The following is a 25932-nucleotide window of genomic DNA, read 5'->3' as shown; positions in this document are numbered from 1 at the left end:
GGGCGGAGGACGGGAGGCGAGCTCGCGGGTGGCCGGCCACAAAGCCCGGGCGGCGAGACAGACTGACGGCCAGCTCTCCCGCGGGACGCACGCCCGGGAGTCGCGCGGGCCTTGCGCTCTGCGCTCCGGAGAGGTTCCCCGGGCGCCGCGGCCGCAGCGCCTTTCCAGCCGGCGCTCATTGTTCCTCGCGGGGACTGGGCGCCTGGAGCCGGGCCGTTCGCCAAGCCCCTGAACGCTAGAGGGAGGGAGGAAGGGAGGGAGGGAAGGAGGGAAGGCGGGGTCACCGCGCCCAGCCCGGCCCGGGAGGAGGCGCAGCGCGGCGAACCCGGTGACTCGGAGCAGGACTGGGAGCCTCCCCGCGGCGCGCAGCCTGCCCGAAAATGGGCGCCTGAGGTGGCCCCGCGCCGGCGGCGAAGGACGCGTCCCCACTGGCGGACTGACCGGCGGGCGGATCTGGATCCCGTCCGCGGCGCCGCGCCCCCGCCCCGGGTCTGGCCCGGGTCCCGACCCCTTGCGCCATGGACAAGCTGCCGCCTTCCATGCGCAAGCGACTCTACAGCCTCCTGCAGCAGGTGGGGGCCAACGCGTGGACCATGGACTTGGAAGAGGACGCCGAGGAGGAGGGGGCGGGGGGCCACCAAGACCCCAGCCGCAGGTGCACCCGGCTGCGGCCGCTGCCCTCGCCCTTGGCGGCCGCGGGGGGCACGGAGTCCCGGAGCTCGGCCCTCGGGGTAGCGGACAGCGAAGGGCCGGCCCGTGGCGCGGTCAAGTCCAGCAGGAACGGCGACTGTAGGCGCTTCCGCGGGATCCTGGCCTCTCTGGGCAACCGGGGCGGTGGCGGCGGCGGCACGAGAAGCGGCAGCAGTCACGGACACCTTCGTGACTCCGCGGGGGAGCGGCGGCTCATCGCCTAGGGCGACGCGTTCCCCGGCGAGGACAGGACGCCCCCAGGCCTGGCGGCGGAGCCGCAGCCTCGCAGCCGCAGCCCCAGCAGCCACCGCAGCCGGCCTCCGCCTCCTTCGAGCAGCCCTAGGCAAACACCTCTATCAAAGTGGAGGGAGGCGCGGCTGCCGGCCACCAGATCCTCCCGGAGGCCAAGGTGCGCCTGGACGAGGCCAGCTTCATGCAGCGCCAGTTCGGGGCCATGTCCCAACCCTGGGTCAACAAATTCTCCCTAAGGATGTTGGCAGTCAGAAAGCCGTGGAGCGTGAGCAGGAGAGGGTCAAGTTGGCGGGATTTTGGATTATCCACCCCTACAGCGACTTCAGGGAAGGGGCCGCGGCGATGATCCTGTGGGTGCCTCCTGCTGACCCTGTCTCTCAGCCGGAGTTAACTTTCCTTCCTTGCGCTGCGAGCTCCAAGAGAAGCAGGGCGCCTCTAAGTTCTGAGACATCCCTAGACCCCCCCTGCACCTCGCTGGGAACTTTGCTCTGTGTTGGGGCACCGGTCTTCTCCGATCTGTGCTGCATTGGAGACAGACTGAAAAGGTGTTCTGAGCCTGGCCTAGCACTGCCGGCAGCCAGGATAGGGCTCTGCCACCTTAAGCCACACATTCCTCCTCCCACTTCAAGGCTGCAGTCAGGATGACCATCCTAGAGGCAGCTCCGGGTCATTCAGCCTGCAGAGCAGGGCCATGAAGAGAGACAGACCTCTTAGCAACCGACCAGCTCCTTGGGTACTGACAGCAGGCATTAATATCTACCTTCTGGTGCCTTAGGAAGCTGTGGCTGGATCTCTGGAGGACAGAGGTCGCTGGGGCCTCAGGCCAGGGTGTAAACCCCCTGCACCCACTGTAACCCTGAGCTCAGCCCCCATGCTGAGTGGTGGGCCAGGAGCAGGCACCCTGGGCAGCTGGCATCAGGAACGGCAGGGCAAAATGACCTTGCTCATAGTGATGGGTGAAGATGCCTGGTGTTCTGACTGATGAGCAGCTGTCCTGTGCCCCGTGCTTGTTCAGTGGCCTCTCCATACCCCAGAGACCCAAGCTCCAGCATCTGCTTGGTCTCTTCATGGGCCACTGGTCGGTCCCCAAACAAGGTATGACTGCCAGTCAGGGAGAGGGACCCTGCCCCCCTTCCACATCACCTGAGTCAGATGTCACTGAACAGCAGACACCACTGGGAGCTTGTGGGCATATTTGTGTAAAAAGAGGGATTGTTGGTTGTCACTACGGTTGGGATCAGGGATGCTTTTACCTAAGTCTAGGTCCTGAGGTCCCCTAGTGTCCCTCTGGGCTTACGCGATACATAAGACTGAGATGAAGGTCTGGGAAACAGTTTTCAAGCTGGGTTTATTTCTCTCATTCTCTCTTTCTCTGGGCCCTGCCTCCTACTCATCTCCATTCCTTGCCTACCTTGCTTGACTGCCTATAAAAATGAGCATTTTGCCAACCCAGAGCCCTCTTTGCAATCTCCAGGGAAGCTGGGATTGTAATGAGAGCAAAGCCTTTTTCCATTCAATAAGAGAGATTTCTTGTGCTGGGAATGACCAGTCAGACAACACTCGGTGGGTTAAAATAGGTAGTGAGCAGAACCCCTCCCCCACTTTTTCCTTTGGGAGACAGCTTTTCCTAACTCTAATACCTCCAGGGTTCCCATTCCCAGAGGATTAGGGAGACCATAGGGTAGGCTAAACAGACAGCCATAGTCATCAAATTGTGTGAGCAAATGTGGGACCCTCCCATCAGGAATGGTGACTGGGTTCCCAGTGCCAGCTTCCTAAAGAGTGGACTTGCCTCCGGGTGGTACTGGGCCCTGAGGATCCCAGGCTGAGCTAGGGAGGCATGAGCAGGAGCTCTGTTTCACCTCCCTGGGTGTCCTTGGCTTTTCCTCCTGTCTCTGAACTTTTTAGTAGTGGTGACAGGGAGTTCTAGTACCAACCACTTGGGTATTGAAGGGCCCTCGTCTCCCTTGCCCAGGTCCCTGCTGTCTTTGTTGTCAGAAAGCATCTGTTCAGGGTTCTCATCACCAAGCCCATTGCCTGGGGAGCCTATAAGAGGCCAACCCCTGGCATGCCCAGCCTCCCTCAACAGCAGGCATTGACTGAGGACCTTCTGGATGCTGGGCCTGGCCCTTCCTGTCTTCCTTACCTTGGATGGTGAAGAGTTAGGACTGGGTCAATTTCATCAAATAGGATCTTTTCCCCCTTCCTGGTCTTACTCCCACCCATTCTGGTATGTCTGTCTGCAGTCCCCATGCTGTAGAATCTCCCACTAACTGCAGGCTGCCTGGGACATGGCTGCAGGAGAGGGTAGTGGGGATAGGGAAGCAGGGATGCAGCAGGATTTTTAAATGGGCAACATGAAAGGGGTTGGAGTGGGCTTTGAATCTGGGTTTGTGCAACAAGCAACAGAGACTGGTGGCCGCAAGTGCATTTCTTCTTTGCACAGCCTTGTAACTGTCTGGAGCTACGCTGGGTGTAAAGAAAGGAATTGAACAAAGATCATCTGAGTGTGTCTGGAGGAGCTGTGGCCATGCCATTCCTGCTTTTAGGCCAGAACAGCTAGTCTCATCCTTAGAAGATCAAAGAGGCAAGAGCCTAGCTAAGTCTTCTAAGCTTAGAAAACCCACCACTCAACCCCACCTAACCCATCCCACTCCTATCAGCACCCCCAGCCCCGGTCTCTAGAGTTTCAGCCACCGGCCTTGGGCCTCTATGTATAGCCAATTGCCGTTGCCCATCTCAGGCTTCACAAGAGCTTCTGCAAGCATTGCTCAGGCTAATCGAGGATTTATTCGTCATTTTGACAGGCAGGAAGCATTGATCTAGCAGAATTGGTTTAATAAAGAATCACCAGCAAACCATGATAGACTGAGTTTGCGGTTTGGAGTTCAGGGCTGACCGTGATGGGCTGCTTCCAGCATCTCCCATTCCTGGGGGAGGAAGGCTGCATACCTTTTCCAGGGCAAGGGTGGGCTGTGCTTTGAGGGACCAGCATAACCTGGGCCATGGCTAATAATAAGCTTTTCTGGGCTGCCTCTGCTTCTCTTTACTCTCCCTCACCTTGATCCCACCCTCCAACAGAAAAGAAACCATGCCCCGGGTATCCCTATGGCTCTCCCAGGCTCTCTGGCCTTTCTGCCTTCCCCTCCCCTCCAACTCCCCATTTGCCTTTTGAAACTTGTATTTGTGGTGTGTTAAGGGAAGAGGCCAGGATGCCACAGCCCCTGAAGACACAGCTTCCTGGGTTCTTGCCCGAGGCTGGCTGGACTCTTGGGTCCTGGATGGAGCCTTCCTTCCACAGAAGCTGTGTCCTGGAGAACCTGGAACAAACAAAACATAGTACCTGGATAATCTTGTTTTTCTAAGAGGAGAGAAAGAAAATGGAACTCCGAGCGCAGGTGTAGCTGGTTGTGTTCCTGGAAGCTGGTCAGGCTTGGGGAGTCAGCCTGGGTGTGTATATCTAGGTGTCTGTCTGAGCTGGTGTCTGGGGGCTCTGTGGGTGGATGTGGAAGCTGGTGGGGACCTCCCTTTGTGGAATGTGAGTTCTGGGATTGCTGCTGTGTCCCCAAAGCTGGCTCAGCCTTGAGAATGGAGGCAGGCAGAAGCTTGGCCTTTCTCATCCATCCCCTGTCCCTATCCTGTCCTAGACCAAGCCTCCTGAAGCCTTGAGGAAGGGAAGGTACGCGGGGGTACTTAAAGTATCCTTTCCTTGGGGCAGAAACAGCTGGGCTCTGAAATCTTGGAAACTAGGCCAGTGGCCTAGCAGGTCCCAGGGGTAGCCTGAGCTGACTTCCTGCTGCTGGTCACCGGCACCCCATAGCTGCCATTAATCACCTCCCCAACCCTGACTGCTATGGACTGCGTGCATTACAAGCCTTTTTTGAGCCCCAGTTTTCCCGTTTAGACAATGAGAATCTTGTCGCCTATAGTCATGTCAAACACAAATGGTACAACTGTGGTTGCCCTGCAGAGGTGAGAAGCTGCAGTGAGCTGTCACAGGGGCAGTGATGCTGTTGTGAACTACACCTCCCCTGCCCTTACTACTTCCTCTCCTAGGTTTTGGGAAGATCACATGGGCCTCTGTCCTTGGCCTGAGCAGGGGTTCTAAACTTGCTTGGGGTCTGAGGTTTCACTTCAGAAAGATGCCCGGGCATCCAGACACATACACTGTGGCACTTAATTTCTGGTGTTTGTGGTCCCCTAAGTTGAGGACCATCGGGGGGCTCAAGGTTGTGAACCCCTCTCTAGGCCATCCCAGAAGAGAGCCTGGGCCTGGTGAGAGGCAGGCACTCACCTTCTCTGGAGCCTGGCAGTGGGGTCCCACTGCAGTCTAGGGCTTGGGCCTCCCATTGCCAGCAGAATGGAAATGAAAACAAGGCTCTGAGTTAGATAGCTGAGGAAGGAAAGGGGTTCTTCCTGGGGACTGTTTTTTTTTTTTTATTTCTTCAGTCCTTCACCCTCCCACCTCTCTCCCTTTGAGTCCTGGGAAGGACTGTTCCGGCAGGAGGTGGTGAGGAGGAAGAGGTGGCAGCCTGTCTCTGGGTCTGGGGGTTCCAAGGCCCCTTCTTTGCTGGGATTTCCTGGGACCATTGCCCAGGAATGCTGTTACAACTCTTAGTGTGCAAATCCAGGTGGAAAGGAGCCGCAGGCTGTGCTGGAGGGGGAAGGGTGCTTAGTTGCAGAGGCGAATTCCAAGGTGAGCTGCCTGGGCTGTGCTATCATCTGGCACAGTGGGCAGCAGGGCTCTCTGGGGATGAGATGTGTCCCACCTGACAAGGCAGGGGGCCCTTGGTGGCCCCAGGATGCTGGGTGCACAGAAACCTGATAGGGGCAGAGGGCCAGGACCTCTACTGCCTGGCTAGAGGTGCCTCAGCACCAGGTTCTCCCTACTGCACGGCTCAAGTCCCTGGTCTGGTGGCTACATGATAAGGCTGGGGGTTGCTTTCTCCCCATCTTGGCCCTGCCACACTGGTTCCCTTAGCTGCTGTGGGCATTCAAGATAAGACTAAGCAATACTTCGATCAGAGGTTGCCAAGCAGCATCCTTTGCACCAAATATAGCACCCAGATATGTTCTGTTTGCCCAGCATAGTGTGTCATGACAAATCTGAGCCAATGTTTTTTTAAATGGAAAGATATAACAAAAATATGGCTTTTGGGCTTCTTTTGTAAAACTGGAAACTCTGGCAGCCCTGACCCCATTTTCCCACTCCACAGCGGGGAGCTGAAGGAGACACCAGAGGCTGCTTCCTTTACGTTGGCTTTTGCTCTGCATTGCACACGGTCCCCAGCGGTTGATAAGGCCACTGTCTTACACCCAACCATGTCATTCTTGCCATTTAGCTGCCTGGACCCTGTAGGCTTCAGAGTTTACAGCCCTAGACTCAAATCAGCAGAGACTAAAGCCAGGTGGGTTCACAGATCCGTAACCACCATTTTACAAAGCATTTACCGTGTACCAGGCTGTACTAGGAGCTCTCTATCTCCCATTTAATTTATTCTTCACAATGACCCCCAAATAGTTTTATATCCCCAATTTACAGATAAGGCTTTGACGATGAAAAGAGAGAGAGAGAGAGATCCCCCAAATCATGCAGTCATGAATATCAAAACTGGAATTTGACATTCCTCTTCCTTTTATATTAGCGTTTTAAAAATTTAATTACACAAGTCATTCAAGAAAACATTCTCCTGAGAATTAAAACATTGAGGAGGGGCTCAGAAAGGGATAGTCAGAAGGCACAAGAAATCTATCAGGTGTGAGAACACAAGACCTGGAGAGGCCTCAGCAAGCCGCTGGCCTGGAGCCTTTGTTTCATAGATGGGGAGCAGAGGAGCAAAGAGGGGGAGCAACTGGCTCAAGGTCACAGAGTAAGTTCATGCCCAAGGCAAAACCAGAGACCAAGTGGGCTGTGCAGTGTCTGCCTACAAAGGTCTTTCAAGCTTAAGTCCACCCCCAGCTTCCCAGCCAGAGTGTTTACAGCGAAGGCTTTTCCGGAATGGTCCTGTCAGTTGGAGCTTTTTCTTCTCACTCTAGCTCCATACCTGCCTTTCTGGGATGATAGGTATTTTCAGGATTTCATTGTCATTTAGGCTGCTCCCATGAGAAGGAGTCTCCCCCTTTCTGAAGGTGCAGATTCTGGTGGCTGCTACATGCTGTCCTGATGTCAGCTCTGGGGTTGCTGTTCCTGGGGATGCTGGGCTGGGATGCCTGCCCACCTCCTCTTTCCGGGGCAGGTCCTGACTGCTAGAGACCTTTGGGGCTTGGGGACTATATCCAGGTGCCATTGATTCTCCTGTTCTTGGATTGGGGTGATTGGGGTCCAGAGGAGAAGGGGCCAGTGGTATATTTCTCTGATCCACCAGAGAAATGGTCATGTGATGTATTCACTATATACTTCAGAAAAGTCAGGAAGTGGAGTCGATCTGTGGTTTAGGACCCAGCGTGTGACGAGAATCAGGGCTCATTCTGTGACCATGGCTAGAACTCAGTCTCTGACAAAGGTTGGGAAGGGTTTGGTCCAGGGTCAGGAACCGGCGTCCTTGTGCAAAGCCTTTGAGCCAATTTCAAGGCTGAGAAGAGAGCAGAGCTAATTGGTCAAATAGGTATTGAGCCCTGAATCCTGACCCCATTAGCGCAAATTTAACCAGCAGGGCAGAGACAGTGCTGCCAACCAGCAGAGCTTTTGAGAATCTCCCTCCCTCTTTCTGGCTGCATCACTGAGGTCCAGCCAGGCATGATCCTGGAGTTCTGCCACTTCTGGGGGCCAGGGACATGTGAGAGATCTCTTACCTAGGGGCCTCATTTTGTGGAGGCTTTGCTGGCCCTTGTCCTGGGGAGCAGGGCTGGGGGTCTTCCTGGCATGTTGTATCATATTGGTGAGGCTTCTTGAAGGTCCTCCCTCCCTTAGGTCATGGCCCCCGTGGAGTGGAGGTCAGGCTTTCTTTTCTTTGTTTCCAAGGCATCCTTCCCAGGGAGGGATGCAGCAGGAGCTTAATGAAAATGGACTGAAATGCCTGCCTGGAAAGGGCCTCAACCATGCTCTCCTCCCAGCCTCCCCTCCTACGGAGTAGTCCGCTTCTGAAAGCCCAGACCTGGTCTCAGAAGAGCTCAGGGTGTGAGGACCCTGGTGCAGACTACAGGGCCCACTAGATGCCTGTCGGGGAGGGGACCTGTGGGACAGGCCAGCAGGATCATCAACTTTGGGATTGGCAGAGGAAGTCAACAGGAAAAGCTGTTCAACATGTCCCACAGGCTCTGGGACATCCTTATCCCATTGGGTTGTTCTGCAGCTGGGGACAGAGTCTAGGGGACAAGCCTGCGAATCTTGCCAGTAGAAGACTTAGCTCTGTGCCACCCAGCTGTATGGACTCAACTGAGGCCCCACCTCTCTGGGTCTTGCTTTCCTCCTCTGAAAATGGGACTGGAGGGGGTTGGGTGTTAGCAAGATCCCAAAGCCTAAATTGGCAGCTGCTAAAGAGTCACCTGGGCGCTTATGTGATCGCGGATGCTTGGGCTCCCTGGGTGGGGCCAGGCACGTACAGTTTTAGGAAGCACTTAGGTGATTCTGCATCCATCACTTTGGGAGCCAATGAGCTGGGCATCCCTAAGACCCCATCTGTGCTAACAGCTGCAGTTCTCTGATTGCATTGCATTTGCTTTAGTCCTTCAGTGGCTCCCCAGAGCTTGGGGTAAAATCCTGCCTTCCTAGCCCAACATCCAAGCCCATTGGTGATAGGCCTCCCTCTCCAGGGAGCTTTTACTCCCTCTTTTTCCTTGTGGGTTGAGAGGAGTCAGAATCATAAAATTCTGAGGCCAGGAGGGACCTCAGAGAACACGGCCCCTGCTCACCTTCTTGTTAGACTGTGTTTTCCTGGAGAGAAGGCAGCGTGTTCCCTCCAGCTCTTTCCCCAGATGCCCCAGTGAATCTTTGTCATTTGACTGGCACTCAAGCTCCATTCCATCAAAAGGGGGCAGTGTAGACCCTCCTGGAGTCAGTATTTAGCTACCTTTTATGGGGAAGCCTTCCTATGGCCTCCCTCATAGCCCCTTCCATGACCAGTGCTACCTGCCTTAAAAAGTTCTGGCCCAGGCCATGCACTGTGTCTCACTCCTATAATTCCAGCACTTTGGGAGGCTGAGGCACTAGGATCACTTGGGCCTAGGAGTTCAAGACTAGCCTGGGCAACATGGTGAGACCCTATCTCTTCCAAAAAAAGAAAAAGAAAAAAGTTAGCTGGGTATGGGTATGGTAGTGTGTGCCTGTAGTCCCAGCTACTCCAGAGGCTGAAGCAGAAGGATGGCTTGAGCCCAGGGAGGTCGAGGCTGCAGTGAGCCAAGATTGTGCCACCACACTCCAGCCTAGGCTACAGAGTGAAATACTATCTCAAAAAAAAAGAAAGAAAGAGAGAAGTTCTGCCCCACATCCATTTCCCGTGCTGCATGCTGCCACTCAAACCCGTTTCCTCCCACTGCTGGCAGTGCCTTCCTGCGTGAGCAGGTGAGCTCTCCCACATGTTTCCCTAGAGGGTGTGCTCCTGTGCTACTCCACAACAATGCTCTATTTTTTGTTCCAATCTCCTGAGTGGGAGGACAGAAGTTTCCTGGGGGAGTGGTGTTAAAGCCTTCTTTGATTTTTGTAAGCTGTACTGAACTCTCCAACCGCTGGTTCCCTCCCCGATTTTCCCTGGTGGTCTTGTCAGCTGGGTGAAGCACAGAGAGGTTAGGCTCTGGCCTGAGGGAAGATGTATCTGGGTGGCTTGGAGCACTATGGAGCAGATGTCCTCTGCTTTGCAGTTTGGGGGTATATGTGTGCACCTGCATGTACATGATCACTGATGTGTCTCTGCATGTATAAGCGTAGGGTCTCCAGAGGAGGAATTAGCCCATCAGATAAATAATGGGTTTCTATCTCAAAGTGTTTCTTTTGCCCAAGCCTGTCTTCACTGTGCTGTTGAGAAGGTGTGGTTGCAGTCCCTTCCTCAAGGAATTCCCTCCCTCTCTAACCTTCCCAGCCCCTCATGTACCCTGGAAAAGCTCTGAGTTCTCAAGCTGGTATGCAGGATGTCTCCCAAATTCTCTTCAGAGCTGGGAGCTGAGGTGTCAGGGTTCCCTGAGATGCACGTTCTTCCATGAGTGAGCTGATGATCTGGACGGCTGCCCTTGGCTGACCTCTTTAGCCTCTGTACTGCAGAGATTCATGGAACTCAGCATATCTTTAGAGATGTCTAGCTCCATTGTTGCATTGTGCCAATGGGGAAACTGAGGAAGGGGCAGTGAGAAGAAGGGACTTATTCAAGGTAGCACAGCAAGTTAGAGACAGAGATGGGACTAGAACTTGAGACTCTCAGGCCCCTGACCTGGACACCGTCTACTCCATAGCATGGGCCTCCTTCCTGTGACCCCTGGGCTGCAGCCACAGTGCTGTCTCCTGATCAGTGGACCTACCTGGGCACCTGCCTGCCTCCTCTTTGAGGCTTTAGTACCCAACAGGCCATGCTGTCCCCTGCTTCTTTCTGGAGCAAGCCTGGCTGAATTTCTCCTGCCCTCTGGCCATCCCCAGCCTATGGGACAGAGTCAGAGATTCTGCATCAACCCTCTTATTCCCTTCCTTTGGCTCATGGCTCCATCTGCCCATGGAGCTGGCCTGGATTTTCAGCTCCCTTGTGGGGTGGGTCTGTCCATCCTCTAGACTGAAGGCTTCTTGAGGTGGGATCAATTCGTGTCTCTCAGGGTCCTCCTAGTTCTCAGGCCAGGACCTGCATCTTAATGGCTATAGAATAATGATGATGATAATGATGATGATGATGATGATGGTGATGGCCAACTTGAATTGAGTATTTATACCATATAGCATATCGTCAATATTTATTTATTTATTTATTTAAACAGGAGAAGGAGAAAGAAAGAAACAATTAACTCTCACACTGAGTGAGAGAATCCAGAAGGATGGAATCCAGGAGAGGAAAACAGCTTCCATGCTGAGTGGAAGGGAATAGAGAGAGATGAAGTTTAGGAGGGGAAGACAGGCTTCCTCGAAGGGAGTGTTCATGGCAGGGGACTCCAGAGGGGAAATTCAGCAGAGAGAAAGATGGCTTCCATGAAGGGAGTGTTCGTGGAAGGGGATCCAAACGTGGAGTCCCGCATATCGCAAATACTATCTCATTTGATCCTCCTAGAATCCTGTGAGGTGGGGCTTAGTATCCTCATCCTGCATATTAGAAAACGGGCTCAGAGAGGTTAAGTGATTTGCCCATGGCCTCATAGCAGAGCACCTAACCACCATACGTCTGCTATAGCCTGGCCAGACAGAAATGGGGTCCCTGCACCAACAGCCTCAGCATCACCTGGGGGCTTGTTAATAGTGCAGATGTTGGTCTCACCCCATACCAACTGAAGTCCACCAAATCTGTAGCTCAGAAAGATCCCCAGGTGATGTGTGTGTACATTCCAGTGTGAGGGGCACTGCACTGTATGGCTGAAGGATTGCAGACCAAGAAGAGAAGCCCAGGTCAACTGTAGCCCTTGCACAGCTTACCTTCTCCTTGGGGAGAGGCTGAGGCCAGCTCTCACTGCATCATGAAGGCAGGACCTCAGCCCAGGATGAGGAGATACCTTAGAAAAGGCAGGGGTAAAGGGTTATCACTGGGTTTTAAGAAAACAAAACAAATAAAACCAACTTTGTTCCTCAAGTTTGATAAACGTAGAAAACTTGGAAAATAAACACACACCCAAATCCAAACCACTCACCTGTAAACTAAGCCCCGGATGCCCTTGGCTCTGAATTGGACTGTGCTGAGGCAGCCCTCGGCAGCCAAGGGAGCGGCTACCTGGAAGCCTGTGATTCTGAGTAAGGGATTTTGAGGTGGTTTAAAAATAGAGCCCTGGTGGCCAGGTGGGGGTGGGAGGAAGATGGCAATTTATCTATTGTGGTGGGAAGACCCTGGGTACAGGGAAAAGCAATGAGGGGAGGTTGGGCAGGATGGAGGCCATGGGTGGGGGTATATTTTTCTCCAGAGACCTGAGCAGCTGAGCACCCAGCCTGACTCAAGAAGGCTGTGGGAGGTGATTTCAACCTTGAGGGTATGGTGGGGAGACTAAGATGCCAGCCCCAGGACACAGGCAGGGAGAACTCCTGCTCACTCTGTGACAAAACACTCCCCACCACCACCAGAGAGGCAGCTCCTTCTAGTGTATGGGATGATGAAGGGGCTAGCAGTGGCTCTGCCTCAGAAAATGTAAAGAGGAGCTAGACAGGTATGGGTTGTGGAGGGGGAGTAATAGGTGCTTTCAAACAGTTATCAAGGTGTTGGGAGGGGAGACAGGGAAGGCATCTTCGTGTGTGTCGCATGTGTGTCATGGGCTGGCACACGTGATGTTAAGCTAGCCTCCTCTGCCTATTACACTTGCTCTTCAGATTACTGCCCTCTCTCCATCTTCATCACTGACCTCCTCCAGAATGTCTTCTCATCCTGACCTCCCAGTCACGGCAGTGACTTTGCCGCCTATTTCTGCTGATGATGTAGGAGCTGTCTGGGGACCAGGGTTGTGTCTGTCCCCTGACATATGTTAGAGGACCCCTCACAGCACAGGGTGCTGGCCATTGCTTAAAGGTAGATGAATGTTTCTGATTATAAAGATAATATCTGCCTGTTATGGGGAATGGGGGAAAAGTAGAAAGGTGGAATGGAAAAACTCAAAGTCACATAATCCCATACTTAGAAATCATCAATGTTAGTGATTTAGTGAATTCTTTTTTTGTTTTATTTTTGGCAGTCTTTTCTTCCTCTGGCAACAGGCTTCTATCCATCCAACCATCCATCTGTCTATCCATCTATCTGTCCATCCATTTATCCATCCATCCATCCATTTAACAAAAAGATAATGTTACTGAGACTCCTCCCCACACCTTGCCCAGCTGCGTGTTCCCATCTTAGAAAAGGGAAGAAAAATTATCTCTGCTCTTGGGGAGCTCACAGCACTGGGAGCCCTAAGACTCATCCTGGGTCTATCTGGTTGGGGGAAAGAAGGGGGACTCCAGGAGAGCAGTGAAGCTGCCTCCTTCATCCCTTCCCCAGGGCTTCTGGGTCTTGGTGCTAGGCCTATTTGGGAAGAAGGGAGAACCTTTAAAATACCTTGTGGTGGAGGTGGTGTGTGTGGGAGTATCAAGGAGGCATACCCATAATGCGGAGGCTTATTATGGGTGGTTGGTTCTGCCCCCACCACCTGCACAGCTCAGGCCGGAAACAGTCTCAGCCTTGGTTGCAGTCTTCAGCCACAAGGTCCCCCCACTAGCTCTCTCTCATCCCATCCTGTCAGAGACCCCAGACCCCCTGTTTCTTCTGGCCTATGTCTGTTCATCTGCCTTCTCCCCCACTTTCAATGCCTCCACTCTTTCTCTGCCACTTTTCCACCATGATCATCAGCACCAAGTGGGGCCGCCTGCTGAGGGCTGTTGCTGTGAGTATTCGGGTTTGGATCATCAGAGGCTTGTGAAAGCCTGGTGGGAAGGAGTCTGTTTCAGAGGGCTGCCTGCGTCACGTGGCTTCTGCTGGGCTCCCTGCCACTCAGCCTTTGGCACACACTCCTGAGACATAAATGGCTTGCACTCATCTGTTTACCCACCCCCATCCACTCATTCATATGTTTTCACCCGTTCACATTATTTATTAGGACCTACCATATAAAAGGTACTGTGCTGACTTCAGAGAGTCAGTGATGGCAAGTTAGACAGTCACACACACAGTTTCCTTATAACATGATGAATACTATATGAGGGCAGTGCCTGTGAGGGGCAGCTAACCAGATTTCTAGGATACAAAAGCTTCCCAGGAGAAGTGATGCCTCCTGTGAACTAAGGGGGATAGGTGGGCGCAAGTGGGAAGAAGAGTCCCAAGCAGAGATGTCAGCATGTAGGAAAACCCAGAGGCAAAGAAAGCACCATGCACTGGGGACACCAAAGGCTGCTGAGTCTGTCTGTAGCAGAGCGTACAAGGAGAGGAATGGGGAGCTTCAAGGCAGGAGAAAGAGTCAGAGTCCAGACCAGGAAAGGCCTTGGGGACGACAGTGAGGAATTTGGATTTCAGTTGGGGGATGGTGGGGAACACAGAAAGATTTGGAGCTTGGCAAAGTGTGGAGAGTGGATTGGAGGAGGGTGCTGGCCCCAGCCCTGACCCTGAAGCATGTGAGGTCCTGGGATGGCCAGGAGCTCAGCTGGGAAGCTGTTGGAATAGTCCCCATGGTGGCTTGATGGGACACATTGGATCCAATGTGATGAAGTGTTAGAAGGCAAGGGAAATGGAAGAGTTGAGAATAACTCTGAAGTTTCTATGATATGCTTTTGAGTGCCTGGTGGTACCATTTTCTGGAAGCACATGAGTGTGAAGGAAGCTGTGAAGCTCTGTCTGAATATGGCCAAGGTGAGGTTCCTGTGGGACATCCAGGTGTAGACATAGTCAGCAAGTCGATGCATGACTGTAGAGTTCAAGAGAGGGGTCTTGTTTACAAGGCAGCAGAATAACAAGGGTCTGTGAAGTCACCTGGGAAGAGTGCATAGATAGGGAAGAGATGAGGGCCCCAGGGAGCAAAAACATGGAAAGGCCATGCCAAGGAAAAGGAGACAGTTCAAGGGAAGGGAAAGGAGAGGCAGCGAGAACAGAGAAAAGCTAGTGGAGTGGGCCACCTGGGAAGCCACGGAGGAGATTGTCTGCAGGGCAGAATGATCTATGGGCCAGATGATGCTAAAGGCCAGGGAGGAAATGGACTGGAAAGTGACCATTGGATATAGCAGCAGGGTGCATATTGGTGACATGCTGAGTAGTCAATGGCAGAATCACTTCTCAGCCTTTGGCTAAGATCAAGTGGAGTGGAGAGGAGCATTGGGTGAGGGACATGAAAGCGAGAGTGTGGGGATGGTGACACCTCCTTCAAGGAGCCTGGGATGAGATAAGAGAGCAGGGGTTCAGGGAGGGATTTTTTTTTTTAAGTTTTGAGAGCTTCAAAGGAAAAGCTGATGGGAAAGGATCAGTGGAGAGGGAGAGATGGAAGAGATAGGTGAGAGAGGGAGAGATGGAAGAGATAGGCGAGAGAGGGAATTATCTGTAGATTAAGGTCTGGGGAGGAAAATGGTGATGGTATCAAGAGGGCAGGCAGGTAGAAGAGCCACTCATTCTCTTGTGACTGGGAGGAAGAGATGGGATGGGGGAGATGCTGCAAGGTGGCAGAAAGAGGAAGGGGACACTGTGGCGGCTTTTTTTTCTCTGTGGCATAGAAAGTGGTGTTACCTGCTGACACTGAGAGAAAAAGTGGTGACTTCAGAGTTTTGGGGAGAGAGGAAATAATTTGAAATAGCAGCTGTGTGGGATGGGCAGGAGTGTTTACTAGGGTCTCCTGGAAGGATGGGGGACAGAGGTGAAGGTCGATAATGAGGCCGTGATGAGGATATTGAGGTACGAGGAGCTAAGAAATTTGGATATTAGTAGGACTGCTCTGAGGCTGTGGGATTCTCTACACAGCCCCCATGTGAATGTGCAAAGGGTTGACAGTGGGCTGGGATTTCATGAAGCTGTCAGAAGGAGTGGCATGGGAGTAAAAGGCACTGGTTTTAGAGAGGCAGATGAGCTGGACTGTCGTGTCTGGGGTCAGGGGTGGTTGGAAAGATGTGGGAGGGTTCTGATGGGAGGATCAGAGGAGTTGGCAGACTAGATATTCCCAGAACACTGAAGAACAGGTGCAGCACAACTGAATAGAAGAGCCAGGAGGAAAGCAGGGCAAGGAGTACTTGAAGATGGCAGAGATGCAGCAGTCGGAGGTGGTGGCATGGTCAAGGGTGCACTTTGGAATGGACCATTGAGGTGGGATTGTTAGAATCAGGGAGGCAAGCTACCAAGAGGCCAGGGTGTTGTCTGGGTCGATGATATGGAGTAGAAGTTACCTAGGACAATAGGATTTGGAGTGGAATGGGAGGTTGTGAACCAGGTGCCAGCGTTGCCAAGGTCCTTGAGGGTGGCAGATGGATGCTGGAAGAATGGCCAACAGATGACAAGGATACCCAAAAGGTCTTGTAGACATTTCTACAACAGGTAAGAGGTAGCAGCAGTAGGGAGAGGGGAGGATGCTGACTCACCCCTTACCCTGAGGTATGAGGAATTTGGGAGAGTGAAGTCCTTAGGACACAACTAGGGTTTACTTAAGTGGGGAGGCAGAGGGGTCTGGGAGTGAAGAAGTTAAGGATGCAGGTGCCATGGGAGAGAGCACAGAGGAGAGAGCTGAGAGGGAGACAAGGAGTTGGGGGAGGCACAGAGTTCAGGAGTAATAAAATACCACCAGCCAGATTGATGTTTCTGTAGAGTGGTTAGAAAGTAGGCCTCTGGAGTTAGGCTCCTTAGGTTTGAATACTTGGCTCACCATATATAGCAAATCTCTCAACTTCTTGTAACTGTCTCCTCGTCTGTAAAATGGGCATAATCATAGTATCTACCTCATAGGGTTGTTTCTGTGGATTAAATAAAGTAATCCAGATAAGATGCTCAGATTAGTGCCTGGCAAATGGTAAGTGCCCAGCAAGTATTGACTGCCATCCTCCTTCAGGCTCACTGTCTTCACTGTCACCTTGGACAGGATCTTTGCTGGGTCTGGAAAACCTGGGGAATGGGAAAGATAACGTAGAGATCATATGAGTTGGAGGGGCAGAGAATGGAGGCTGGAGACCAGGAAGGACGTGGGGGCAAAGGTCCAGGTGATGCAGAAGCCATCACAGATGCAGCTAGACTAGACATGGTGACTTCTGGGGGTATTGCTGTAGGGGTGAGTAGGAGGTAAGAGGCAGCAGTAAGTGATGGCTGTGAGGTTTTGAGCCTAAATGATTGAAATGCAGACTGTGCCATTCAGCTTTGAGGAGGAGGATGCTTAGTTCAACTCTGGACTTGTTGGCTGTAGGAGACAGCTGGCCCTCCAGGTGGCTGCATTTTGCAGGCAGGTGAGAATGCAGGTCTGGTGCTGGGAGTGGCGCTGAATGGGAGCCATCTGCAAAATGGCACTGAGTGTGCTGCTCACCTGGGAGAAAGCATGGAGACCTACAGGCTATAGTCAGCACTGCAGGGACATGGGTGTCTGAGACAAGGCCCCTGTCCTCCAGGAGCCCATGGTGTTTTAGGAGAGCCAAAACCAAGGCTCAGGCTGTGCAGAGGCTTCAGTGGTCAGAGTTGAAAAGGTAGTTTGAAAGGTGGAAAATATTTTAATGACAAAACAATGACATTCTTCTTCTTCCAGCTGACAGGATTCCCAATGGATATAATTTGTGCCAAATGTATGCAAGAAAGTATGTATGTGTGAAAATGGATGTATGTAGGAGGGCAAAGACAAGAGTGTGTTTACAAAAAATGTATTCATGGTATTGCATGTCTGTGTGTATGTGTGTGCATGTGTGCATGCATGCTCATGTCTGTGTTTGTGCATGTGCACATGCACAAGCATGTATATATGTGCATATGTCCTCAAAGGCAAGCACTGGTGTGTGTGGACAAGAAGAGGCTGAAGGAGGTCATCCCTATGTGGGACCTCCACTTTTCCTACTTTCATTCTGTCACTGTTACCATCCTCTTTGGCCTCCAGGGAAGGAGAGGGTCCTTGGTCTAATCCTTGAGTCCCTGAGTTCAGGGTCAACCATCTCCTATCATGTATTCCTCAGCTCCCTTGAGACTATGAACTGCCTCTTACACCAAAACATGAAATTTCCAGATATCAGTGTAATGGGCTGCTTGGCTTTTTGCCATAGGGATGACTTCCTTTCTACATATGGGACCTGCCCCTCCAGTGTCAGCCTATAGGCTGCCTGTTCCTGCTGAGAGGCCACCTGCCTGGGTGGACCCACTGGTCCAGGTAAGGATTGAGAGAAGACAGGTCTGGGAGCCTGGAGCTGAGCCTGGGCTGGGGCTTGCAGAGCCTAGTTGGTGTCTTGCTGTCCAGACTCCTGTTAATTTAAAGAGCACTGGGCTGGACGATTTGGAGAGACTAGGGATTTGGAGAGACCAGGCCCCCTAATTCAGGCTTGTGCCAACTCCAGGATATCTGAGCATGGCTGTGCCTTGCTTCCCTGCTAGGGCATGACACTCACCAGCATGGATTTACACCCTGGATTGTGAGATTTATTTATGAGTGATTCTAGGGGTGTCTGGGTGATAAGGGAACATTGGACATTCAGCTTGAGGCTTTGGAAATAAGGCTTTGGAAATGTTACTCTTCCTTTCTTCTATAAGACATGTCTGACCATGACAGACTGGAGATAGCCAGGGTGCATTTAGCACTTGAGAGATGTGCTACTTCCTCTACATCAGAAAGCCCTAACATCAGGAACATAGGGACCCCAGATCTCTTTGGAGTCTTCTCTTTTTCTCTTTTGTCTCTGGGGCAGGGGCTGCATCTGCCGTGGTAGGCTGCCTTTCCATGGTGATGCAAAAGTGTCAGAAAAGCATGTCTGCCTCCCACATCCCCCTAGGGTACCCACAACTCCAATAACTCAAACTCTGGAGTCCCAGAAACTTCTCCTAATATTGCTTGTATCCCTCACTAGCTGTCTAGCCTAGGGCAGACACTTATCTCTGAGCCTCAAGATCATCATCTGTAAAATAATAGCAGCCACAGTGCTGGTGTAAAGGATAAATGAAGTAACGCATGGAAAACACAAAGTAAGTACTGTATACATGTGAAGCGTTTTGGGGTCTTTATGAATAAAGTCTTTTCAGTCACCAAGGAGCTCCCAATAAAAATGCCCAAAGATATCAAGAATCACTTGAGATGCTTCTGACAGCAGGATTAGAAATAAAGAGAGGCCAGCAAGCTGAGCATGCCAACGCAAAAGTGATTGGCGGCTTCTCCTCGCTAAACCCATTGAATGGAGCTGGCGGGCGTGCTGGGCGCTGTCTGTGGTGCTGAACGCCCCATTTGGCTCTGGCAGGCCCTGGCTTTCGGAGATCTGTGCAAGTATCTGGCAAGGAGTAAGGAAAGTTGTCCAGGAGGTAAAGGGCAGCCTCCAAAACCCAACTCCTCTCACCTCCTTCAGAAGCACTTTCCTGGGCTCACCCTTATAAGCTACTGGGATCCTGTTTTTACAGACACCTGGGCTCCTTGGGATGGTTCTTACATCATTGCCCAATTATCTTCTCTCCAAGCCTTGTCCTCTGACCAGACCATGAGTCTCTGGAGGTGAGGGCATCTGTGTGCTGAGGCAAATAGGTCTGTCATCTGATTGCTGTGGGGACTCTGTAAGCTAGCCCTTGCCTCCTGCTACCAGCTCTCCTGGGTCTATTACAGGCTCCTCTGTGAGCCCACTCTCAGCAGATGTGTTGCTTTGGCTCTTCTCTAGGAGATTTGATCTCTCTATTACCTCTTTCCTGAAAATTTATTTATTTGAATGATTTATTTACTCATTTCATAATATAGTTGGGCATAGGTCAGAGCATTTGACAGAAATCAATTGATTTCCTCTTTATGACAGTGCTGCTGGTCAGGTACTGTGGTTATCATCATTGAACAGATAAGAAAACAGGCATGGCATGGTAAAGTGACTTGCTAGTAAACAATGGAGCAGGAATTAAACCCAGGTTGGCTGGCTCCAGGGCCCACCCCTCCTCCAACCAGCTGTCTCTCCAGCAGCTCTCCGATATTCTGGGGTAGTGGTTTGTGGGGAAGAATGCTCCAGGACCCCAACCCCAGCCCAGATCAAGTGCTGGAAATATCCCTGAGCATCTGGAAGCTGAAGATTGAAACCATTAGTCAGAGTGTGAGGAAATGGGTGTTTTTGCCTTATGCAATTTAGTTTTATGAAGACCACTAAATGCAAACATTCTCCTGTTAATTACTGTCTCAAATTTGAACTGTAATTGAGGGAACTAGAGCTGGGGAGAGCATAGAAACCCATTGCAGTGATAGGCCTGCCCAAGTCAGCATTCCCAGAAGCCTTGCACCTGCTCTGTTAATTTTAGAAACTTCTCCAGCCTGGGTGTATTAGCTTTATATACAGAGGGCTACGTGGCCTTCAGTGGCCTTTCTATGCACAGTTTTAGAAATTTGTTTTCTTTTATTTTTCCCTAGAGATTAAATGAAGAGAGATGACAGCAGAGTGTATAGAGGGGTGTTTGTGCCCTGTGCATGTGAATGGGGATACCTGTGTGTGGTGTCTAATGAGTGTACACAGTTGTCTTTGAGTGAGTTTCATGTGACTGGGTAGAGCGTGCATGGCTCTAGGGTACCCCATAGATGCTGAAACCATTCTCCTGGGGTCCATGACTCATTAGCAGATGTGCTGTGTTCTTTGTAGTGAAGTGTGAAGCTGAGGGTGTGTCCTCAGGCCTTAGCTGGGTTCTCTCAGCTGGCATACAGGTACTGAGACCACAGGAAGGAGTGGTAGGACAGGGGGTAGAGAGGAGATGAAATTGGCCTCTTGGCATCTGGCCTTATCCCCCATGAGGCCCTGTCTTGAGGCCCTGAAGGGCTTGGCTTTAAGCAGAGCTGTAGGAAGCTGACTCTCTGGAAACTGCCCTTCACCATGTAGGGTGATGTAGGACAGCCGTCTCACCTACCTTCAGTGAAAGAGGCCCTACCCACTCCTTGGCTCACAGCCCCTACCCCCTCCTTGATTTACAGCCCCTCCTCGACTCACTTTTGAGTCTGGTGAACAAACAGACAATTTGCTGTGAAGTAATTTCTTTGCAAACCTGGAACTGTGTAGGCAGGGGCACTTTGGTTTACGGTGGGACCCTATGAAGACTCAAGGAAAGCTTATCTCTTTCTTTCTCACTTCCTCCTGACTTCCCTGCAGTAAAGAATCAAAGGTGGCAGAAAGGTCATTTCTCCTGGGAGAAGACATGCTTATTTCTGCCTGACTTAATACCTTTATCTGGTATTGTGTAACTGTCTAAATTAACAGCAGAAAGAAACAGCTCTGCAGTGCAAGTTCTTGGTCTTGGGGCCAGCCCTAGGATGGGTGGTACCTGGTTCCTGGGAATAATTGGCCAAGCCTTCTGGATTGGGCCTTGGCTACCTATGGTGTTTTCACACTCCAGAAGGCCCCCTGCATGGTGAGTTGGGAGAAACCCAGCATAGACCTGTGAGTTGGTGTTGTGCCTCCTTCTCATGCTGCTCAACCTCTCCGAGGATTTGCCCTGAGGCTCCCTCTGAGAAGGAGTTGAAGGTGTCTGAGGCCTTAGGAGAAATGATTCTGGAAGCCGTGGGCTGGTCTCTTTCCATTGCATTGAGTGGTACCTCACTGGTGCCTGAAATTCCCCCATTAATTCTGCTTTTGAAGTTCTCTCTCCCCCTCCACACCCCCATGTCAGGATGCAAGCCTCTGAGGGAAGGAGAGGGTTAGACATTTTCTGATTATAGGGGTTGGACTAAAGGAGGTTGCTAGAGAACCAGTGTGGGAGTGGGCCAGATCAGAATGATAGGACTAATTGCACAGTGGGGAAACTGAGACTCAGAGTAGGGGGGCCCCACCGGATGTCATGCAGCATGTTGATGACAAAGCTGTGGCTGGAGCCTGGGCCTCATGTCTCCTAGGCACCTGCTTCCTGTCTGCACCTCCCCTGCTCTTTCATCATGGTCTGTGGCATGTCTCCCTGACAGCCCATCTCAAGCCACAGCTAACCCTCAGGGAGAATAGGGCAGCCTAGCCTGAGCCTGGGGTGGTGCGGGGTGAGCTGCTTCTTTTCCTAAAGCAGCCTCTTGCTTCTCTTTGAGTGTGACTGATTGGCTTTTCAGCCTGACTCTCACCGTGGGGTGGGGACAGGAGGACGAAGCTTGTCATTGGGGGTCTGGGGAACTCACAGAAGGGCAGCACGGAGGGTATCCTTAGTGAATGAAGAGCCTCTTACTGTGTCATTCCCTGTGCCAGTCTCCATATCTTGCCCTGGTACCCTTGTGCCTATCTTCCTGTCTTGGAACCTCCCAAGACTTCTCTCTCTCAGTTGCTGTCCCTCAGACCTTCCTCCCTTAGTCTGTTACCTGTCCTCTCTCTCCTCCTGGTGACCGACCCCTGTGTCTCTGGGCAGATTTTACTGGGACCAGACCATGCTGCTGCTGATGGTGGGAAACCTGATCATCATTCCTGTGGTCATCACCTTCTTCAAGGATGAGAACACCACACCCTGGATTGTCTTCAATGTGGTGTCAGATACATTCTTCCTCATTGACTTGGTCCTCAACTTCTGCACAGGAATCGTGGTGGAGGGCAACACAGAGATCATCCTGGACCCACAGCAGATTAAGATGAAGTACCTGAAAAGCTGGTTCATGGTAGATTTCATTTCCTCCATCCCTGTGGACTACATCTTCCTCATTGTGGAGACGTGCATTGACTTGGAGTTCTACAAGACTGCCCAGGCCATTCTCATCATCTGCTTCATGAAGATCCTCAGCCTCTTACATCTCTTACACCTCTCCCGCCTCATTCGATGTATTCACCAGTGGGAAGAGGTGAGCAGTCAGTGTACATCTCTTGGGGGATGGGCCATCCCCTCCAGAGGGGTGAGGAACTGGCAGGGAACCTCAGATCATTGGGCATGGGCTGTCAGATTGTGGCAGACACACTTGCTCCAAGAGGACAAATACTAGTAATTTCTTGACCTCTTATCATGTGCTGGATACTTTACATGCAGGATCTCAATGAAGTCCATAACATCTATAGAGGGAACCATATAGGTACATGTATATACTCATTTTTCACATGAAGAAGCAGAGAGACAGAAAGCTTAAGTGACTTATACAAGGTTGCACAATTAGTAATTTGTGAACCTGGAATGTGAACTTAAGCTGATCACCTCCAGAGCCCACCTTGTTAACCACTGCATTATGTTGTGGGGTTTGTAAACCTATAAGCTTGTTGGGGACAGGCAGGGAATGGGGATGGTTTGAAAGGGCCAGTTGGGGGACAGTAGACAGTGTGGTGGATGAGAAGAACTAGAGAACATATCCTCCATCTGTATTGGGTGGCCTCTATGCAGCTCCATCCAATTTTTATCAAGTAGGAATGGGCCCAGGGGTGCTAGATCTACAGCATTATGAGAAATGGAAGTCTGGATTTTTGTACAAATTTTGTTGTCAACTATCTTAGCTTGGGGTCTTCCTGAGCAGACCCTGAGACAAAGATTGGCATGAAAGTGATTTTTTGGGGACATATTTTCGGGAAAAACTGGTAAGGGGCTGGCAGAGAGGGACATGGACAGACAGGAAGCCAAGCAATGGTTGGACATTGTTGGAGGGCATCCTGTGGAGGGCAGTTTGGCTCAACCCCATGGGGATCTGGAGATGGTGTGCACCACACCTTGGAGTTGCCCAATTAGGGCAAGGGAGTTGGGATTTTTCTATCTCCTTACCTGTCAGTGATTGGTTCAGGGCACCACCCTCCTCAGCACTCACAGCCAAAGCAGTTTCCAGCAGCCTCTGACAAAAGGTGTGGCCGGCTGGCTGTAGAGGGTAAAATCATGTGGGCAGGCTGGAGTCCTGTGCTCAGAAACTGTAAAGGATCCTGCGGGCTGTGGACACTGGCTACAGGAGGAAAATAAAACATTGAAAAAGAACTGGGTGGGCCAACTCCATTCTGAACAAACCTCACTCCATCCATGGGCTGAAGAGATAAGGGCCGCACTGGGAGGAAGAGCGGCTGACCTTGCCAAGTGCTTCGGTCTGTGTCTGCCACCCACCCAAGTTACACGACTTGGCAGCAGTGGCAGGCCAGCCTGGAGGCCCCACTGCCTCTGTCAGGCAGCCCACCTTAGGGTTGGGTGGTCTGTGGGCTGGACAAGCTTCCATGGGGGGGCCATTTCCCACCCCATCCCTGTCCCACATGACTGAATTCCCAGCCTCCAGGACCCTGGTTGCCTGGGCAGAAGTTCCCATGCTCAAGACATAAAAACCCCCACCCCCATCCCCAGCAGCAGCCTGGGCCTTGGCTGGCAGTACCCATGGCTGATGGTAGAGGCGTGGGCAGATTCAGGTTAGAGGTGTCATGAACACATGTGCCATGGGAGAAGTGTGTGCACTAGTTTGGCAGTGTCGCTCCATGGCAGAAATTCTCTTTGGCTTGGAAAATTTGCATTACTTATGCTGACAGAGAGGGGCCACAACTTCTCCAAGGTTATGCAGTTAGACCTCTGGTAGAACTGGGGCAGAATCCAGCTAGCTCTCTTGGTCCCCAGAATATAGTGTGGGCTGTCCCTGCCCAGTGAGTGGAATAGCACATTTAAGACCCCAGTTAAAATCCCACACTGACTAGCTTGTAGCTTCGGGTCCACTTTGCCTCTCTGTGCCTCTCTTTATCTGCAAAATGGATATAAATAGTACCTGATGTTTATAAAGCCTTAGCATGAAGCCTAGTGCAGGACTGTTTAATATATGTCCCTTCTGGCTGGGTGTGGTGGCTCACACCTGTAAATCTAGCACTTTGGGAGGCCAAGATGGGTGGATTGCTTGAGGCCAGGAGTTCAAAACCAGTTTAGCCAAAATGGTGAAACCCTGTCTCCACTAAAAATACAAAAAATTAGTTGGGCCTGGTGTGGGTGCTGTAATCCCAGCTACTCAGAAGGCTGAGTGAGGTGTAGGGAATTGCTTGAACCCAGGAGGTAGAGGTTGCAGTGAGCTAAGATCGCACCTGCACTCCAGCCTGGGCACAAGAGTGAAACTCCATCTCAAAAAAAAAAATGTGTGTGTGTGTGTGTGTGTGTGTGTGTGTGTGTGTGTGTATCCCTCCCCACCCAGTTGTCTTAGTAGCATTTCCTTGATTCCTCACACTTAGCTGGCAAGAGAAACAGGGCAAGATTAATTATCCCTATATATCAGAAAGGCCAGCTGTTCCAGCAGTAGGACTTTTGGCCTAGGCCTCCTGTCTCCTGGTTCCATGCACTTTCCACTTTCTCAGATGGAAGTGATTCCATTACTGGTCCCTGTCATGGCTGGGGTGCCTCCATGGGACTGGACTTCCTTCAGTCCAGCCAGTGCTTGCTGGGCACCCACCTGTGCTGTCCTGGATAGGCTCTGGAATCAAAGGACGAGGATGACTGCTGGCAGAGAGTGGGAGGCAGCGGCTGGGCAGATCTGTGTGACAAGTTGAGTTGGAGATGCCTGTGGGACAGAGAAGTACAGAGATGTGGCAGGTGTTCTGAGGTGAGAGCTGAGAGGGGACAGTGACTCTGGAGGGTGGCAACTGGGTCCACTCTGAGGGGCTGTGAAGGAAGGATTGAGGCATGTTTCCCGTCATTCCCTAACACACTTTTTTCCTTGTTTCCATCGCAGGTGGAAATGTAAGACCAGGTTGGCTCCCTTAGACCCTGAGAAACCCCCAACCTTCTGCGTATCTTGGACCCACAGCTACACCACCATGAAAAGCAGAGGCATGCCAGCCCTTTCCCTCCTCTGGCATCCATTTGTGTCTCCAGGCCTCAGCCCCTGCAGGGGCCGACCTTAGTCCTCCAGGGCCTGGGGACTGTGGGCTTTTGTAGGAGTTGGCAGAGATGCCAGTGGCTGGCAGGGTGAGTCCTGGGTGGAGCTAAGCTTGTCTTTCCTGTCCCCACATTATGCCTCCTGGGAGCTCAGGCCTGGGGCTCTTGTCCCCACTGCCACCCTGGCCTGGCAACCCTGTGGGCCACCCAGAACTGGTCAAGCACCTGTCTTGGCCTTTCTCTGGGGGAGGCAGACGCCCCAGGAGGCCTTGGGTCAGGCCTGTGAATTGGACGTGCTACCCCATCTTGTGGGCAGGAAGGAGATCCCAGGAGGCCAGATGGATGACTCTTGCCCTTCCACACACAACCTTCTCTCTCCTGCCAGCTGGGGAGAAAATTGCTTTGAGCTAGTTTCTGATGGGCATACTGCCCAGCCTAGGGCTCTCACTGGACTCCTGGGATTGGGCTGGGCCTAGGAACCCTGTCTCCAGGACCATAACAGGCCACTCCAGCCCAGGGGTTTCTCCCCCCTCTGCTAGGTCCAGAGGCAGCAGGAGAA

The 25932-nt window shown here is 52.0% G+C and overlaps 1 pseudogene across 1 annotated transcript in view; it reads left to right on the top strand.

The window, feature by feature from the left end:
• Positions 1 to 321: 321 nt before the first annotated feature.
• LOC100399321 (potassium/sodium hyperpolarization-activated cyclic nucleotide-gated channel 4-like) overlaps positions 322 to 25932 on the top strand; it is a 42386-nt pseudogene continuing 16775 nt past the window's right edge. Inside the window, exons 1-2 of the transcript XR_013532072.1 lie at positions 322 to 1292; positions 21990 to 22413. The product of XR_013532072.1 is annotated as a potassium/sodium hyperpolarization-activated cyclic nucleotide-gated channel 4-like (transcript). The remainder of the gene's footprint in view (positions 1293 to 21989; positions 22414 to 25932) is intronic.

The sequence above is a fragment of the Callithrix jacchus genome, chromosome 2, assembly GCF_049354715.1.
Source record: "Callithrix jacchus isolate 240 chromosome 2, calJac240_pri, whole genome shotgun sequence".
In the NCBI taxonomy this organism is placed as follows: Eukaryota; Metazoa; Chordata; class Mammalia; order Primates; family Cebidae; genus Callithrix; species Callithrix jacchus.
This window is presented reverse-complemented; position numbering and strand designations above follow the sequence as displayed.